The sequence below is a fragment of the Tachyglossus aculeatus genome, chromosome 23, assembly GCF_015852505.1.
Source record: "Tachyglossus aculeatus isolate mTacAcu1 chromosome 23, mTacAcu1.pri, whole genome shotgun sequence".
Lineage (NCBI taxonomy): Eukaryota > Metazoa > Chordata > Mammalia > Monotremata > Tachyglossidae > Tachyglossus > Tachyglossus aculeatus.
The window spans coordinates 40,938,959-40,956,687 of NC_052088.1; the positions used below are offsets into that span (position 1 = coordinate 40,938,959).

Consider the following 17,729-nt stretch of genomic DNA (forward strand, 5'->3'; position numbering starts at 1 on the left):
CTCTTCTCTCTTCCTCCCTTCAAAGCCCTACTGAGAGCTCACCTCCTCCAGGAGGCCTTCCCAGACTGAGCCTCCTCCTTTCTTTCCCCCTCCTCCCCCTCCCCATCCCCCCACCCTACCTCCTTCCCCTCCCCACAGCACCTGTATATGTTTGTACAGATTTATTACTCTATTTATTTTACTTGTACATATTTATTTTATTTTGTTAATATGTGTTGTTTTGTTGTCTGTCTCCCCCTTCTAGACTGTGAGCCCGCTTTTGGGTAGGGACCGGCTCTATATGTTACCAACTTGTACTTCCCAAGCGCTTAGTACAGTGCTCTGCACACAGTAAGCGCTCAATACGTACAATTGAATGAATGAACGGTTGTGTCACTGCACAGAGGGATCTTTAGAAACACAACACAGTGTTTACCAAAGCATCTAACACTTTATTTTTTCTTCAGGATTTTGTGACCTTGGGTGAGTTGCCTCTGGACCCATCATTCCACAACTTGAAAAAACCTGTGTAGACTTAAATCAAAACAGAACAATCCTCCCCTTGGTTCTAAGCGCTTAGTACAGTGCTCTGCACACAGTAAGAGCTCAAGAAATACGATTGATTGATTCTAAGGCAAGAGAGTATTGCGTGGAAGGTGGCCTGAGAAAAACAAGAGAAACTTTTAGCTTCCTGTCTTCGGCTCCTATCAATCAATCAATCGTATTTCTTGAGCGCTTACTGTGTGCAGAGCACTGTACTAAGCGCTTGGGAAGTACAAATTGGCAACATATAGAGACAGTCCCTACCCAACAGTGGGCTCACAGTCTACAAGGGGGAGACAGAGAACAGAACCAAACATACTAACAAAGTAAAATAAATAGAACAGATATGTACAAGTAAGATAGAGTAATAAATATGTACAAACATATATCCATATATACAGGTGCTGTGGGGAAGGGAAGGAGCTAAGATGGGGGGGATGGAGAGGGGGAAGAGGGGGAGAGGAAGGAAGGGGCTCAGCCTGGGAAGGCCTCCTGGAGGAGGTGAGCTCTCAGTAGGGCCTAAGACCCTATCTGAATGGGGTAACCCACCCTGTGGTGGTGGGCCGGTGGGGAGAGATGTATGATAGGGAGAGGTGTCTGCTTACCTTGTCAGCAGGGTTGGGGGTCCTCAGAGAAAGCAGTGATGATGATGACGATTGCATTTGTTAAGCGCTTACTATGTGCCAAGCACTGTTCTAAGCGCTGGGGTAGATACAAGGCAATCAGGTTGTCCCACGCGGGGCTCACAGTCTCCATCCCCATTTTACAGATGAGGTCACCGAGGCCCAGAGAAGCGATGCGGCTTTCCCTAGCGTCACGCAGCGGACAAGTGGCGGAGCCGGGATTAGAACCCACGTCCTCCGCCTCCCAAACCGGGGCTCTTTCCGCAAAGCCACGCTGCTTCGGGACGGTCCTCAGAGGAAGGGGTCAGGCCACAGGGCCGGAGACAGACAGGGCGCAGGGGCTTCCATGACCCGACCCCCCGGGGTGACTATTACTTGCTGAGCACTCAGTCTCCCAGCTGAGAGCCCTGCAGGTCTTCTAGCGGGTGGAGCCTCGGAGTGGTGGGCACCTGTAGACAGGACACCACTTAACCCTTGCCTGGAAGCAGCATGTCTGCCCCGGAGGGCCTGGCATGGGTTTAATCATCAATCGTATTTATTGAGCGCTTACTACGTGCAGAGCACTGTACTAAAGCGCTTGTTTAATACCTCAATCCCCCTCCTGAGTACTCTTGGTTGGAGTTTATCATCTTGGAAAGTCCTTCTCAGTATTTATTGAGCACTTACCGTAGGCTGAGACATGGAACTAAGTGGTTGGGGGAGTACAGTATAGTAGAGTTGGTAGACAGGCTTCCCGCCCACAACTTTCATTCATTCATTCAGTTGGATTTATTGAGCACTTACTGGGTGCCAAGCATGGGAGAGTAGAATATAACAATAAACGGATGCATTCCCTGCCCACAACGAGCTTACAGCCTAGCTTCTAGCCAGAAGCCCTGAGCTGGAGAGATTCCCCACGTTTTCCCCGCAGACTGGTTTCCTTGGCCAGTTCCCTCAGCTATGAGGGGAGGACTGGTGACTGGGAAGGGACAGGAGGGGGAATGGGAGACCAGGCCCCATTCCCCGGGAGGGCCAGTAGGATCCCCTCCAGAAATGAAACCTACTGGGAAAAGGATGTCTGAGGCCTGGCTCTGTCCCCCTCGGGCTCAGAAAGCTGAAGATTTTTCTGAGGGAGGTCACTCCCGGCGAAAGCCACGTAACCTAGCGGAAAATGCCGATCTGGGATTCAGAGGATCTGGGTTCCAATCCTGCCTCCATTGCTCACTTTGTGAGCTTAAGTGCCCTAGCCTCGTTGTGCCTCAGTTTCTTCATCAGTAAAATGGGAATTCAACACCTGTTCTCCCTTCTTTTTTCTGGCATTTATTAAGCACTTTATTACGGGCCAGGGACTGCAGTAAGCACTGCAACAGATGCAAGATAACCGAGTTGGACGTAGTCCATGACTTACATGGGACTCACAGTCTTCGTCCCCAGTTTACAGATGAGGTGACGGAGGCACAGAGAAGTTATATGACAAGTCGGGGACTGCGGCTGCCGTGATTATTTCATCTCTTCCCCAGTGCTCGGGACAGCGCTTGAATCATAATAAGCATAATCAATTATTATGAGGCGATGTAGGAAAGGTCACCGAATTGTCATTCGTTCAATCGTATTTACTGAGCACTTACTGTGCGTAGAAACTGTACTAGGCACTTGGGAAAGTACAATACAAAAATAAACAGTGACATTCCCTGGCCACAACAAGCTTACAGTCCAGAGTTGGGGAACAATACAAATGAATAAAACTGCAGATATGTACCTAAGTGGCATAGGGCTGGGAGGGGAGAAGAGCACTTAGTACAGTGCCTGGCAATAGTGAGTGCTTAACAGATACCAGAATTACAATTATTATTACTACTATAATTATGATGATGATTAGGGGTCGTTCTGGGTAGCAGGCATCGATCTTGTAACCTCCCCAGCACTTAGAACAGGGCTTTGCCCATAGTAAGCGCTTAAAATAAATACCATTATTATTATTTGAGAGAAGCAGCGTGGCTCAGTGGAAAGAGCCTGGGCTTTGGAGTCAGAGGTCATGGGTTCAAACCCCGGCCCCGCCAATTGCCAGCTGTGTGACTTTGGGCAAGTCACTTAACTTCTCTGGGCCTCAGTTACCTCATCTGTCAAATGGGGATGAAGACTGTGAGCCCCCCGTGGGACAATCTGATTACTCTGTAACCTCCCCAGCACTTAGAACAGTGCTTTGCACTAGTAAGCGCTTAAAATAAATGCCATTATTATTATTTGAGAGAAGCGGCGTGGCTCAGTGGAAAGAGACTGGGCTTTGGAGTCAGAGGTCATGGGTTCAAAACCCGGCTCCGCCAATTGCCAGCTGTGTGACTTTGGGCAAGTCACTTAACTTCTCTGGGCCTCAGTTACCTCATCTGTAAGATTGGGATTAAGACTGTGAGCCCCCTGTGGGACAACCTGATCACCCCGTAACTTCCCCAGCGCTTAGAACAGTGCTTTGCACATAGTAAGAACTTAATAAATGTATTGAGAAGCAGCGTGGCTCAGTGGGAAAGAGCACAGGCTTTGGAGTCAGAGGTCATGGGTTCAAACGCTGGCTCCGCCAGTTGTCAGCTGTGTGATTTTGGGCAAGTCACTTCACTTCTCTGGGCCTCAGTTACCTCATCTGTAAAATTGGGATTAAGACTGTGAGCCCCCCGTGGGACAACCTGCTCACCTTGTAATCTCCCCAGCGCTTAGAACAGTGCTTTGCACATAGTAAGCGCTTAATAAATGCTATTATTATTATTATTATTATTATTGTCAGCTGTGTGACTTTGAGGCCCAGAGAAGTTAAGTGACTTGCCCAGTGACCTCATCTGTCAAATGGGGATGAAGACTGTGAGCCCCCGTGGGACAACCTGATCACCCTGTAACCTCCCCAGCGCTTAGAACAGTGCTTTGCACATAATAATAATAATAATAATAATAATAATGGTATTTGTTAAGCGCTTACTATGTGCAAAGCACTGTTTTAAGCGCTTGGAAGCATACAAGGTGATCACGTTGTCCCACATGGGGCTCACAGTCTTCATCCCTATTTGACAGATGAGGGAACTGAGGCCCAGAGAAGTTAAGTGACTTGCCCAAAGTCACACAGCTGACAATTGGCGGAGCCGGGATTTGAACCCATGACCTCTGACTCCAAAGCCCGGGCTCTTTCCAGTGAGCCACGCTGATGGTAAGCGCTTAATGAATGCCATCATTCTAGACTGCGAGCCCACTGTGGGGTAGGGCCTGCCTCTATATGTTGCCAACTTGGACTTCCCCAAGCGCTTAGTACAGTGCTCTGCGCACAGTAAGCGCTCAATAAATACGATTGAATGAATGAATGAATGATTATTAGAGAAGTGAAATGACTTACCCAAGGTCACGCAGCAGTCAAGTGGCCGAGACTGGGTTAGAAGCCCGCGGTTTCTGTCCCGCAGGGCCGCGCTCTGTCCACTAGGCGGCGCTGCTTCTCTTCCAAATCGTGCTTCTGGGCGACCGCGCCTCTCTACTGCCACCTGGTGGCATTGTGCTCCTCCAGCGCCGGCTTCCTCTCTGCGTCTCCAACTCGTCTGTCTAACAATAATCATTCAATCAATCAATCAATCAATCAATCAATCGTATTTATTGAGCTCTTACTGTGTGCAGAGCACTGTACTAAGCGCTTGGGAAGTACAAGTTGGCAACATATAGAGACAGTCCCTACCCAACAGTGGGCTCACAGTCTAGAAGGGGGAGACAGAGAACAAAACAAAACATATTAACAAAATAAAATAAATAGGATAAATATGTACAAATAAAATCAATCAATCAATCAATCGTATTTATTGAGCGCTTACTGTGTGCAGAGCACTGTACTAAGCGCTTGGGAAGTACAAGTTGGCAACATATAGAGACAGTCCCTACCCAACAGTGGGCTCACAGTCTAGAAGGGGGAGACAGAGAACAAAACAAAACATATTAACAAAATAAAATAAATAGGATAAATATGTACAAATAAAATCAATCAATCAATCGTATTTATTGAGCGCTCACTGTGTGCAGAGCACTGTACTAAGCGCTTGGGAAGTACCAGCTGGCAACATATAGAGACGGTCCCTACCCAACGGTGGGCTCACAGTCTAGAAGGGGGAGACAGAGAACAAAACGGTCAGCTTAGAACAGTGCTTTGCACATAGTAAGCGCTTAATAAATGATGTCATCATCATCATCATCATCATCATTATTATTTTATTATTATTATTATTATTATTATTGTCAGCTGTGTGACTTTGAGGCCCAGAGAAGTTAAGTGACTTGCCCAGTGACCTCATCTGTCAAATGGGGATGAAGACTGTGAGCCCCCGTGGGACAACCTGATCACCCTGTAGCCTCCCCAGCGCTTAGAACAGTGCTTTGCACATAGTAAGCGCTTAACGAATGCCATCATTCTTGACTGCGAGCCCACTGTTGGGGTAGGGCCCGTCTCTATATGTTGCCAACTTGGACTCCCCCAAGCGCTTAGTACAGTGCTCTGCGCACAGTAAGCGCTCAATAAATACGATTGAATGAATGAATGAATGATTATTAGAGAAGTGAAATGACTTACCCAAGGTCACGCAGCAGTCAAGTGGCCGAGACTGGGTTAGAAGCCAGCGGTTTCTGTCCCGCAGGGCCGCGCTCTGTCCACTAGGCGGCGCTGCTTCTCTCCCAAATCGTGCTTCTGGGCGACCGCGCCTCTCTACTGCCACCTGGTGGCATTGTGCTCCTCCAGCGCCGGCTTCCTCTCTGCGTCTCCAACTCGTCTGTCCAACAATAATCATTCAATCAATCAATCAATCAATCAATCAATCAATCGTATTTATTGAGCGCTTACTGTGTGCAGAGCACTGTACTAAGCGCTTGGGAAGTACAAGTTGGCAACATATAGAGACAGTCCCTACACAACGGTGGGCTCACAGTCTAGAAGGGGGAGACAGAGAACTAAACAAAACATATTAACAAAATAAAATAAATAGGATAAATATGTACAAATAAAATCAATCGCATTTATTGAGCGCTTACTGTGTGCAGAGCACTGTACTAAGTGCTTGGAAAGTACAAGTAGGCAACATATAGAGACAGTCCCTACCCAACAATGGGCTCACAGTCTAGAAGGGGGAGACAGAGAACAAAACAAAACATGTTAACAAAATAAAATAAATAGGATAAATATGTACAAATAAAATAAATAGAGTAATAAATACGTACAAACATATATACAGGTTCTGTGGGAAGGGGAAGGAGGTAAGGCGGGGGGATGGGGATGGGGAGAAGGGGGAGAGGAAGGAGGGGGCTCAGTCAATAATAATAATGATCAATCAATCAATCAATCGTATTTATTGAGCGCTTACTGTGTGCAGAGCACTGTACTAAGCGCTTGTGAAGTACAAGTTGGCAACGTATAGAGACAGTCCCTACGCAACAGTGGGCTCACAGTCTAAAAGGGGGAGACAGAGAACAAAACCAAACATACTAACAAAATAAAATAAATAGAATAGATATGTACAAGTAAAATAAATAAATAAATAGAGTAATAAATATGTACAAACATATACATATATACAGGTGCTATGGGGAAAGGGAAGGAGGTAAGATAAATGATGGCATTTATTAAGCACTAACTATGTGCACTGTTCTAAGAGCTGGGGCGGTTACAAGGTGATCAGGTTGTCCCACAGCGGGGTGGGGGCGGGGGCTCACGGTCTTCATCCCGATTTTCCAGATGAGGTAACTGAGGCCCAGAGAAGAGAAGTGACTTGCCCAAAGTCACCCAGCTGACAAGTGGCGGAGCCGGGATTTGAACCCATGACCTCTGACTCCAAAGCCGGCGCTCTTTCCACTGAGCCACAGTGCTTCTCCAACTTGCACTTCCCAAGCGCTTAGTACAGTGCTCTGCACTCAGTAAGCGCTCAATAAATACGATTGAATGAATGAACCTCTAGCCTCCGATTCCTTTCCGACGGACTCCCCCTGGCCTGGAACTGCCGCCCCCTCCACACATGGCAGACCACCACTCTCCTCCTCTTCAGTGAATTCTTAAGATCGCAACTCTGCCAAGAGGCCTTCTCCTCCCTCCTCCTCCCCTCTGTGCTCCACCTACACCCACACACACTTCTTCTCCCTTCTGCATCGTCTACACCCTTCCTTGGACCTGTGATGTTTGGACATTCGGTATTTGCCCTGCCGCATGTAAGCACATCTCGTGTTCAGAAATGCGTGTGAGCAAGGAATGGTATTTGGGAATAGAGAATGAGGTGAAAACATAATGGTATTTATTGAGGCCTTACTGTGTGCAGAGCACTGTAGGACACGCCGGGGGAGTAAGCTCCTGAGCTGATGGCAGATGAAACCCCCAGTCACGTAAGAAATCGATAATTTAAGAAAAAAGGTTTCGGTCGTTTGATCTGGTTGTTAGCGAACACCAGGTTTTCAGTTGTGGCAGAGGATTTGAGAACCTAAGTTTGTGGAGCAGGGGACCGACTGACAGGGCACGGCCAGGATGAGGGGGGAGGTTGAGGCAGGGGAGCAACGTGGCAGCATGTGAACCACCAACCAACTGCTGCTCTTCCTCCTCCTCCTCCCATTTACCCCACCTAAACCCAGCGCTCACATCTCTGCAGAGACAACAGAGGCACTAACCTTGGTGAGCTGGTGGTGTTAGCAGCGACAGCGAGTTCTTGGCGCCTGCCTGCGGGAGAAATCCATCCGCTGTTTTCATTGAGCACTGACTGTGTGCAGAGCGTTGATCACCCTTCCCGTTTCCTCACGGAACTGTCACATCTTCGGCTGGCTCAGGGGTTTCCACCCATCTGCTCACCTGTAAAGCCCTCAGGTGGGGCTGCCACCTTCACTTTCCCAGCAAAAGGAGCTTTTGTCATTAGCCCTGAATCATCTTTGTCTTGATTACCCTGAGCAGACAGCCCAGAAGCAGCAGTGGAGGGTCTGACTCCCTGCTCTGCCACTTGTCTGCTGTGTGACCTCGGGCAAGTCACTTCACTTCTCTGGGCCTCAGTTACTTCATCTATAAAATGTCCCCCACGCGGGACAGCGACTGTGTCCAATCTGATTTACTTGCTTCCACCCCAGTCCTTAGCCCAGTGCCTGGCACCCTAGTAAGCACTTAACAAATACCACAATCATTATTACTATTATATTGTTATCATTCTTTCTCTGAACCACCCAAAGACCCAATCTGTCCACAGAGGAAGACCATCAGGTTTGAGATTGGCATTTCACAGTTTTTATGAATTCACGGTGTTTGTTGGGGGAAGAAAAGGTTTTGTTGGCATATACAGCAAGGGGAAGGGACAAAGGAAGACCGTCAGGTTTGAGATTGGAATTCCACAATTTCTACGAATTCACCGAGTTTGGGGGAAGAAAAGCTTTTCTTGGAATATACAGTAAGGGGAGGGGACAAAGGAAGACCATCAGGTTTGAGATGGGAATTCCTGAATTTTTATGAATTAACAGTGTTTGGGGGAAGAAAAGGAGGGATCAGAGACAACCCCAGGCCACAGCAGACACCCGGAGGCTCAGGCTTGGAATCGTGGGGGGCTGGGGATGGAGTCAGGAGTGCTTCAGGAAGGTCTCCCTCCAGCTGTTGAGAATCTAGGAAGAAATTAGAGCTGACTTGGCCGGACGGCTGCGGTCCTGGAATCTGGGTAGGGGAGCTGTTGAAACAAAATTTTAGACTTTTTTAGGGAAGAAAGGTAAGGAGGAGAAATGGAAGTGGCTGGAGGGAAAAAAGGAGGGAATGTGAAAGGTGGGGGTGGGAGGGGAGGATAGACAGAGAAGGGGTTCCCAGCAAACTCCTCTTCCCTGCCGCTCCCTCCCCTGCTCTGCCACTGTCCCCCCTGCAGCGGGCCCCCCACCGAAAATCAGGAGGGCACCCAGTGGCAGTGCTGCAGTGGGCTCGGCCCCTCCATCCCACCTCCTTGGGACCTGCTCCGTCCCATCTCACCGGGTTGTCCCTGCTTCCCCCCTTGACATATGGGGCTGCAGGGGCATTCATTCATTCATTCATATTTATTGAGCGCTTACTGTGTGCAGAGCACTGTACTAAGCGCTTGGGAAGTACAAGTCGGCAACATATAGAGACGGTCCCTACCCAACAACGGGCTCACAGTCTAGGGTTAGTAGATACAATCTCTGCCCTCTGGTATTTACTGAGCGCTTACTGTGTGCATAGCACTGTACTAAGCACTTGGGAGAGTACGATGCAACGGAGTCAGTACACACTCTCCCTGCCCACAACGAGCTTAGAGTCTAGTAGGGGAAACAGACCATAAAATAAATTATGGGTACACAGGCACTCAGTAAGTGCTTAGCTCATTCATTCAATTGTATTTATTGAGCGCTTACTGTGTGCCTGTGTACCCATAATGTATTTTATGGTCTCTTTCCCCTACTAGACTCTAAGCTCGTTGTGGGCAGGGAGAGTGTCTACTGACTCCATTGTATCGTACTCTCCTAAGTGCTTAGTTCAGTGCTATGCACACAGTAAGCGCTCAGTAAATACCAGAGGGCAGAGATTGTATCTACTAATTATGGGTACACAGGCACTCAGTAAGTGCTTAGCTCATTCATTCAATTGTATTTATTGAGCGCTTACTGTGTGCAGAGCACTGTACTAAGCACTTAGGAGAGTATGATACAATGGAGTCAGAAGACACTCTTCCTGCGCATAACGGGCTTGGAGTTTAGAAGGGGAAACAGACCATAAAATAAATTCTGGGTACACAGGCACGCGGTAAGCGCTTAGCACGCTCATTCATTCACTTGTATTTATTGAGCGCTTCATGTGTGCAGAGCACTGTACTAAGCACTTGGGAGAGTACGATACAACAGAGTCAGTAGACACTTTCCCTGCCCACAACGAGCTTAGAGTCTAGAAGGGGAAACAGGCCATACAATAAATTACGGGTACACAGGCACATGGTAAGCGCTTGGCACGCTCATTCATTCACTTGTACTTATTGAACGCTTACTGTGTGCATAGCACTGTACTAAGCACTTAGGAGAGTACGATCCATGCCTCCGATGGCATACGCAATCGCATGAATTCTCCTTTAGTGAGAGGCCGTCTTGGGCCGCTGTACCTGCGCCTCACTTTTTCCCCCGGATTCTCTCCGTGCTGCATGTGGGGAACAAAAATCCTGCCAGTGGCTTTGGAAGTGGAAAAGCTCAGGCAGGTGGAAATGCACGGAAATTCATCAAGGCAACACTATCCAGGTCCCAGGGCCACCCTGAGGACTTCTCATGAAACCCACCCTTATTGGGAGTTCGTAATTTCCTCCCTCTGGGCCCCCCTCTTAGCTTTGTTGCTTACAAAAAGGGGGAGCTTTGTTCTCCCCCTTTTAGACTGTGAGCCCACTGTTGGGTAGGGGCTGTCTCTATATGTTGCCAACTTGAACTTCCCAAGCGCTTAGTACAGTGCTCTGCACACAGTAAGCGCTCAATAAATACGATTGATGATGATGATGATACAGTGCTGGTAGGGGCCTGCTCACCTGTCCCCAGGGCGACAATGTGTCGGTCCCCCAGATGGGGCTCGATGCACGCCAATCCGCACACATGCAAGATCCTGCCCAAAGTAGCATCCCAAAATCTTTAAACAGTCTAAACCTCGAGGACCAAAGACCAAATGACAGACATTCTTCAACACAGAAGGTGAAGAACTAAAATTGCTTCTATACTTGGTTTGAATTTTCCCTCCAAGTTTTAGGGTCGGTCTATAGTGTTACAGTTCGCTTGCTTTCATAAAGCCTTTCACCGAATCGCGATAGAGAAACCAAAGATAAGCCTCACCATTTTCATTCTGCCGGTTTGTGGCACTTTTGATCCTTAAAAAAAACCCATACATCTACAGTCAATGGAATGAGCGAGTATTGTAGGTATTTATGTCCAGGATTTTATATGTTGGTGATTTTAATATTGATTTTTATTTTCAACTATTTTATTGTATTTTATTGTGCTGTCTGTTGTTTTACCTTTACTTTTATTTTATTGAACCATTTTATGGACTTTAGTATTAATTTTTATTTTAAACTATTCATATTTTATTGTGCTGTTACTGTTTCATTTTTATTCAATTTAACTACTTTAATGGACTTTGGAAATGCTGGCATGACGGAGTGCATCAATCGTTTAGCTGAGCTTTAAGTCAGTTGAATGAGAGAAAAAAAAACCATTGCATTGAGAACTGAGTTGGTCAATCACGATTTAGAAAAGGTCGAGGAGTTTTCACTGCTGAGCTTTAATCCTGCCGGCTGGAAATGGTAATCCTGATATAATACTGTGAAAGAATTTTGAAAGGGATTTCCCTGTGAAACTGGACAATTGATGGAAAAAAGATGGAAAATGAGCCAAAGGGGTCCAACTGAAGCAGCTCGAACCACTCTGAAAACCAGAAGGCTCTCAAGGGAGCTATTCCAGAGTATCTAGGAGGATACTCTCTTGGTCCAGAAGCGCAGTCATAAAGATCTACTGTGGATTCCTTGGACATCTGGACCAGATTTTTCAGAACATTCTGCATGGAGAGAATCTCTCCATTGCCCCTGCAGAGTTTCCTTGGGGTTCGCCCCCGCCTCCCCACCACCCACCACAAAGACCAAGGGAGCAAGGATAGGAGATGGATGCACCAAGAGGAGATTTTTGCATCAAGTTACTTTCCCTTTCTCTTTGAGACTCCAGTTGGTCAATCTCCACTACCAAAACGAAAAAGACCTTGAAGACCTCAGGAGGAGAAAGAAATGGCAGATTTATTAGCATGAAACACTTACCTCCTTTTTCATCGCAACTCCTTTCCAGTCTCTCTGAACGCAAGGGCCTTGAAGGCCTAGGGTGGTGCCATAAGCAGGAGATTTGCTTGCATCAAGCAAGTTTTACCTTTTTCTCTCATCCCAAATATTTTCTTTTCTCTCATAATAATAATAATAATGACATTTATTAAGCGCTTACTATGTGCAAAGCACTGTTCTAAGCGCTGGGGAGGTTACAAGGTGGTCAGGTTGTCCCACGGGGGGCTCGCAGTCTTAATCCCCACTTTACAGATGAGGGAACTGAGGCACAGAGAAATGAAGCGACTTGCCCGAAGTCACACAGCTGACAAGTGGCGGAGCCGGGATTTGAACCCCTGACCTCTGACTCCAAAGTCCGGGCTCTTTCCACTGAGCCACGCTGCTTCTCCTAATAATGAAAAGGCTTTGTAAGGCCTGAGGTGGCAAAATCAAGAGGAAACTTTCGTATGAAGTTTTTCATGCCAAATATATTGTTTTATCTATCATTCATTCAATCATACTTATTGAGCACTTACTGTGTGCAAAGCACTGTTACTAAGGGCTTGGGACGTACAAGTTGGCAACATAGTAGGAGGAGGAGTAATAATAGTAGTAATAGCAATAGTATTTATTGAACAACTACTGTGTGTACTCTGTACTCAGCACTGGGGGAAAAAATACACAAGTGAGAGTTAGACATGACCCCTGGCTGGCCAGGGGCTCACAATCTTAGAATAAAACACAAGGATGGAAAGGCTAAGGTGGTTAAAAAAAAAAAAGAAATCTGCATGTGGGTCATATTTCCTTTAACTCCTCAAATATTCTCTTTGCCGGCCTTAAAGGCCATAGGTAGAGAAACAAATGAGAAGGGGTTTTCTTGGTTTTGGTTTTTTTGGCGTGAACCACATTACTCCTTGTCCCTCTCCTACACCGAATACACTGACTCTGCAGGTCTTGAAAAGTTTAGGTAAGAGTACTTAAAGTCTAGAGATTATGCAACCGCCGGCTGCAGTTTCAGGCCCGTTTTTCACTTTGCGATTAACGGGCAATTCAATAAGCAGCAACTCCAGCTGGGAGCTGAAACCAGCACAGGGACAAACCTCCCCATGGGTCGGGCAGATGGGGATCGGGACCGAGGCTCAGCCATCCGTGGTCCCGGCTGGAAATGACCCGTCAAAGGTAATGCAGCGTGTCAGTGGAAAGAACATGGGCTTGGGAGACAGCGGTCATGGGTTCTAATCCCTGCTCCGCCACTTATTGGCTGTGTGACTTTGGGCAAGTCACAACTTCTCTGTGCCTCAGTTACCTCGTCTGTCAAATGGGGATTAAGACCGTGAGCCCCACGTGGGACAGCCTGATCACCTTGTATCCCCCCAGCTCTTAGAATGATGCTTTGCACATAGTAAGCGCTTAACAAATAACATCATCATCATTATTATTATGTCGAAGCCACGTGGATGGGGGTGGAAACCAGGGAGGAGCGTGATGGAAGCAGGGCCTCGGCCCGGAGCCAACGGAAGCGGAAGGAAAAGCCTGGGCCCAAACGGTGGGCCGCCTTTCCCCTTTCCCCTCACCCCCAACCTCCTCCCCACTGGCTTGGCCTCTCCCACTCGAATCACGGGGTTCAATGTCCCTAGCCTCAATAGGCATATTTCCTTCAACCCACGTCAAAGCCCTTCCCTCAGGTCTTTGCTCTCTAGCCGCCGCCCTCTCCGGGTCGTTCCAGCCGGGCCCTAAGCTTTAACGGTGATGTCAAGAAGCGAGGAGCACGGGGAGGTTCGCTCTCTGAAATGGGAAGAACACGAGCCCTCCACCCTCGGCTCCTTCCCGGCTAAGGCTAAAGTGTGGCCCATTCCAGGCCGGCCCTCCGCCAGAACTTTGGGAATTCTCGCACCACCCGGTGCTCCGGAGACCTCACCATCCGGAAGCAACATGGGCAGCGGGTTCCCCGGCTCCGGACCCAGAGCCCCGGGCCTCCTGGAAAGGTTCCCTCCCGCCGGTCCCGGCCACCGGTCCCAGCTACGCCTGCAGAATCGAGGCGTGGCCGGGAACCCATTTGGATGCGACTTCTTTCGTTTTGAGGTGGAATATCCAGATGTAGGTGGGGCCATGCTGGCCGGTCCCGGATACGGGGCTGGGATATGTTCCCCGATAGTCCCGTTTGCTTGTCTCCGGGTGCGACTTGGATGGAAATCACGAGCCTGGGGGGAGTTGAGACCTTCGGCCTGTCCTCGGCGATGACCCCGACCCGGGGAGAGAGAGGAAAGCCAGGCCAGGGAGGACCACCACCACCGCCTTTCTTTTCAGTGGGACTGAGCTACAGGGCTCCATCTTTCAATCAATCAATCAATCAATCATATTTATTGAGCGCTTACTATGTGCAGAGCACTGTACTAAGCGCTTGGGAAGTACAAATTGGCAACATATTTCCATGGTGGGCTGCATTTGAGAAATGACCCGACTGCCCAAGTGCAGGGGGACAGTGCTTGGGGCTGGGGAGTTGGGATGAGCTGCGTTGGCGGATAGTCGGGTTCTCCCCGTGGTCATCCAGCCCCAACCTGCACATTGCTGGAGGTGGAGGCCTGTGGGGGTTTTCCTCCCAGAACTTAGAGCCAACTGGACCCAGAACTATGGGGGTCTTGGGACTCACCACCAAAGCCTCCTCCGGGGATGGGGAAGAGGATCCTGAGGTGGCACTGGAGCTTCTCCATTGGCCCCAGTTGACAGAAATGTAGAACTGCGGAACCTGATTTTGTGATGCTGAGGGTCCAGGTTTGCCCATCCTGTCTTCGGTCAACAGATAACAATAATAATAATGGTATTTGTTAAGCGCTTACTACTTGCCAAGCACTCTTCAAAGTGCTGGGCAGATACAAGGTAATCAGGTTGTCCCACGTGGGGCTCACGGTCTTCATCCCATTTTACAGATGAGGAAACTGAAGCACAGAGAAGTTAAGTGTCTTGCCCAAAGTCACACAGCTGAAACGTGACGGAGCTGGGATTAGAACCCACGACCTCTGATTCCCAAGCCCGGGCTCTTTCCACGAAGCCACGCTGCTCCTCAGGATCACATCTGCTGCCAGGAAATGACCGTGCTCGCGGCTGGGGAGGGAGTGATATGGGGTGGCAGAAAACTTACTTGCTTTAAATTAGTGATTATGAATTATTTATTCATATTAATGTTACCCTCTAGACAGGAGGGGAAGACAGACATTATAAGCAGCGAACATGACTGATAATTCTCTTGTACTCTCCCAAGGGCTTAGAACAATGCTCTGCACACAGTAAGCACTCAGTAAATACCATTAACTGATTGATTGACTGATTTCATCAACACTTTCCCCTACTTAAGGGGATAGGTGGACACTTAGACAACTACAGCTAAGCTGACTGAAACACTCTACCCTCTTGCCCACCCGGCACTGCTCAGATCCCTAGTAGAGGCTCATTTCACAGGGACTCAAGTCCAGACCTGGCAAATGAATGGATCTGTTTTGGTACCATACCTACTTTCTGCTCTCCCACGTGCTCCCCCGGTGACTTGGTCTCAGGAGCCCACGCAACTCTGCTTCTCAAAAACAAACGGAGTGGAAACACTAAGCAACCCAGCGTCCTCCTGACACAGATCCCCAGAAGCCACCACTGTCTGTCACAAAGCTTTCTTGTCTGACAAGAGTTCACCCCTCTGTGGGGCTGAGACCCTTCTCAAAAATCCCCATTGGTTGCCTACCCACCACTGTATCAAACAAATGCTCCTCACTATTGGCTTTAAAGCCCTCCATCATCTTGCCCCCTCCTACCATGTTGAGCATTTACTATATGTCAGGCACTGTACTAAGTTCTGGGATCGATACAAGCCCATCAGGTTGGACACACTCCATGACGTCCCACACGGGGCTCGCGGTCTTAAATCCCCCTGTCACAGATGAGGTAACTGAGGCACAGACAAGTGACTTGCCCGAGGTCTCACAGCAGACAAGTGACACACCAGGATTAGAACTCAGGTTATCTGACTCTCAGGCCTGTGTTGTATCCGTGAGATTACAGGTTCAGGCCCACCTGCTCTGCAGAGCCCCCAGCCATCTCTGTTCGGAAAGCCTCCTCTTCCCCCGCCCTTCCTACTACAAGAAGGAACGTCATAGACTCCTCCATCTGACCTGGGAAAATCTTTGTCATCCAAGTACCTTCTGTCCTGCCCTCGGCAGACCCACCCCTTATGACAGCAGAGACCCCATCCACAAACAAGGGATGATCGGCAGACTGAAGATCGGGGTTAAGACATTTTTATGAAATTATTCTCTGCGTGTTCTAGACCAGAGATTTCCCGGGACTCTATCAGCACCAGTAGACGCCCTGCGGCCGTGCCCCGGGGGGACTCTGCTGGGTACCGGGGGATGTCATATCTGGCATGTCTCGGGAACGGGGGCCTGGGGATTCCAGAGGAAGCCGGGCCATCCCGCAAGCCGAAGGTAACGGGAGCGTGGAGCCACACTGTTGTATCTAACACTGACTTTGTTGGTTTGGGGAGTGTTTGAGGGTGGGGGAACGGGAGTGAGAGGAGATGAAGGCAAAGGAAAGAAAGAGAGAGGGCGAGGGGACGGGGGGAGGGATGACGAGTCCCCGAGAATCGCCCTCCTCCCTGCCCATCTCTGCCCTGCTGCCGGCCCCCCGGAATCTCTCCCTCTGGAGGATCAGGGGGCACCTAGTGACAGTGGTGCAGGGGTTCAGACCCACAATCCCACCTCCTCCTACCAGCGCTTAGAACAGTGCTTTGCACATAGTAAGCGCTTAATAAATGTCATTATTATTATTATTATTATCCAGTCCTCCCACTTCTCTTCACTGTGCTGCCTCTGCTGCCCCGCCTGCAATACGGGGCTGCAGAGACAGCCACCAGGACAACGATGCAAACACCACTGGACTACCCCGCTCTACCTGAGTCTTCGCCTCATTCATTCATTCAATCATATTTATGGAGCGCTTACTGTGTGCGGAGCACTGTACTAAGCACTTGGGAGGCTACAACAATAAACAGACACATTCCCTGCCCACCACGAGCTTACTGCCTAGAGGGGGAGACGGACATTAATAGAAAGAAATAAAGTACAGATATAATAATAATAATAATGCTTACTGCCTAGAGGGGGAGACGGACATTAATAGAAAGAAATTAAATACAGATATAATAATAATAATAATGATGGCATTTTGTTAAGTGCTTACTATGTGCAGAGCACTGTTCTAAACGTTGGGGAGGTTACAAGGTGATCAGGTTGTCTCACAGGGGGCTCCCAGTCTTAGTCCCCATTTTACAGATGAGGTAACTGAGGCCCAGAGAAGTGAAGCGACTTGCCCAAAGTCACCCAGCTGACAGTTGGTGGAGCGGGGATTTGAACCCATGACCTCTGACTCCAAAGGCCGGGCTCTTTCCACTGAGCCACGCTGCAGAGATGTACAGAAGTGCTGTGGGGCTGGGAGTGGGGATGAATAAAGGGAGCAGGTCAAGGTGACGCAGGAGGAGTGGAAGAAAAGGAAAAGAGGGCTTTGTCAGAGGACTCAGGGCAGATTTGCCTTCAATAAGGCTTTGCAGGCAGGGGAGAGTAACTGTTGGCCATGAGGAGGGAGGGCATGCCAGGCTGGAAGCGGGAGTGGGCGAGAGGATGGCGGTGAGATAGATGAGACTGAGGTAGAGTGAGAAAGTTAGCATTAGAGGAGCTATGGGCTGCGTTGCAGGAGGAAAGTAGCAAGGTGAGGTAGAAGGGGACAAGGTGATTGGGTGATTTAAAGCCAAAGGTGAGGAATTTTTGCC

The 17,729-nt window shown here is 48.7% G+C and overlaps 1 protein-coding gene and 1 long non-coding RNA gene across 2 annotated transcripts in view; both read right to left on the minus strand.

Annotated features, from left to right (window-relative positions):
• ZC2HC1C (zinc finger C2HC-type containing 1C) overlaps window positions 1-17,729 on the minus strand; it is a 103,653-nt gene that overhangs the window by 65,856 nt on the left and 20,068 nt on the right. Inside the window, exons 3-4 of the transcript XR_005455939.1 lie at window positions 5,710-5,905; window positions 4,498-4,697 (exon numbers count right to left, since the gene is read on the minus strand). The gene's annotated coding sequence lies outside the window, so the exon portion shown is untranslated. The remainder of the gene's footprint in view (window positions 1-4,497; window positions 4,698-5,709; window positions 5,906-17,729) is intronic.
• The window catches only part of LOC119944726, a 35,456-nt gene continuing 26,005 nt past the window's right edge, over window positions 8,279-17,729 (minus strand). The window contains exon 3 of the long non-coding RNA XR_005455941.1: window positions 8,279-8,812. This is a non-coding gene — a long non-coding RNA (uncharacterized LOC119944726). The remainder of the gene's footprint in view (window positions 8,813-17,729) is intronic.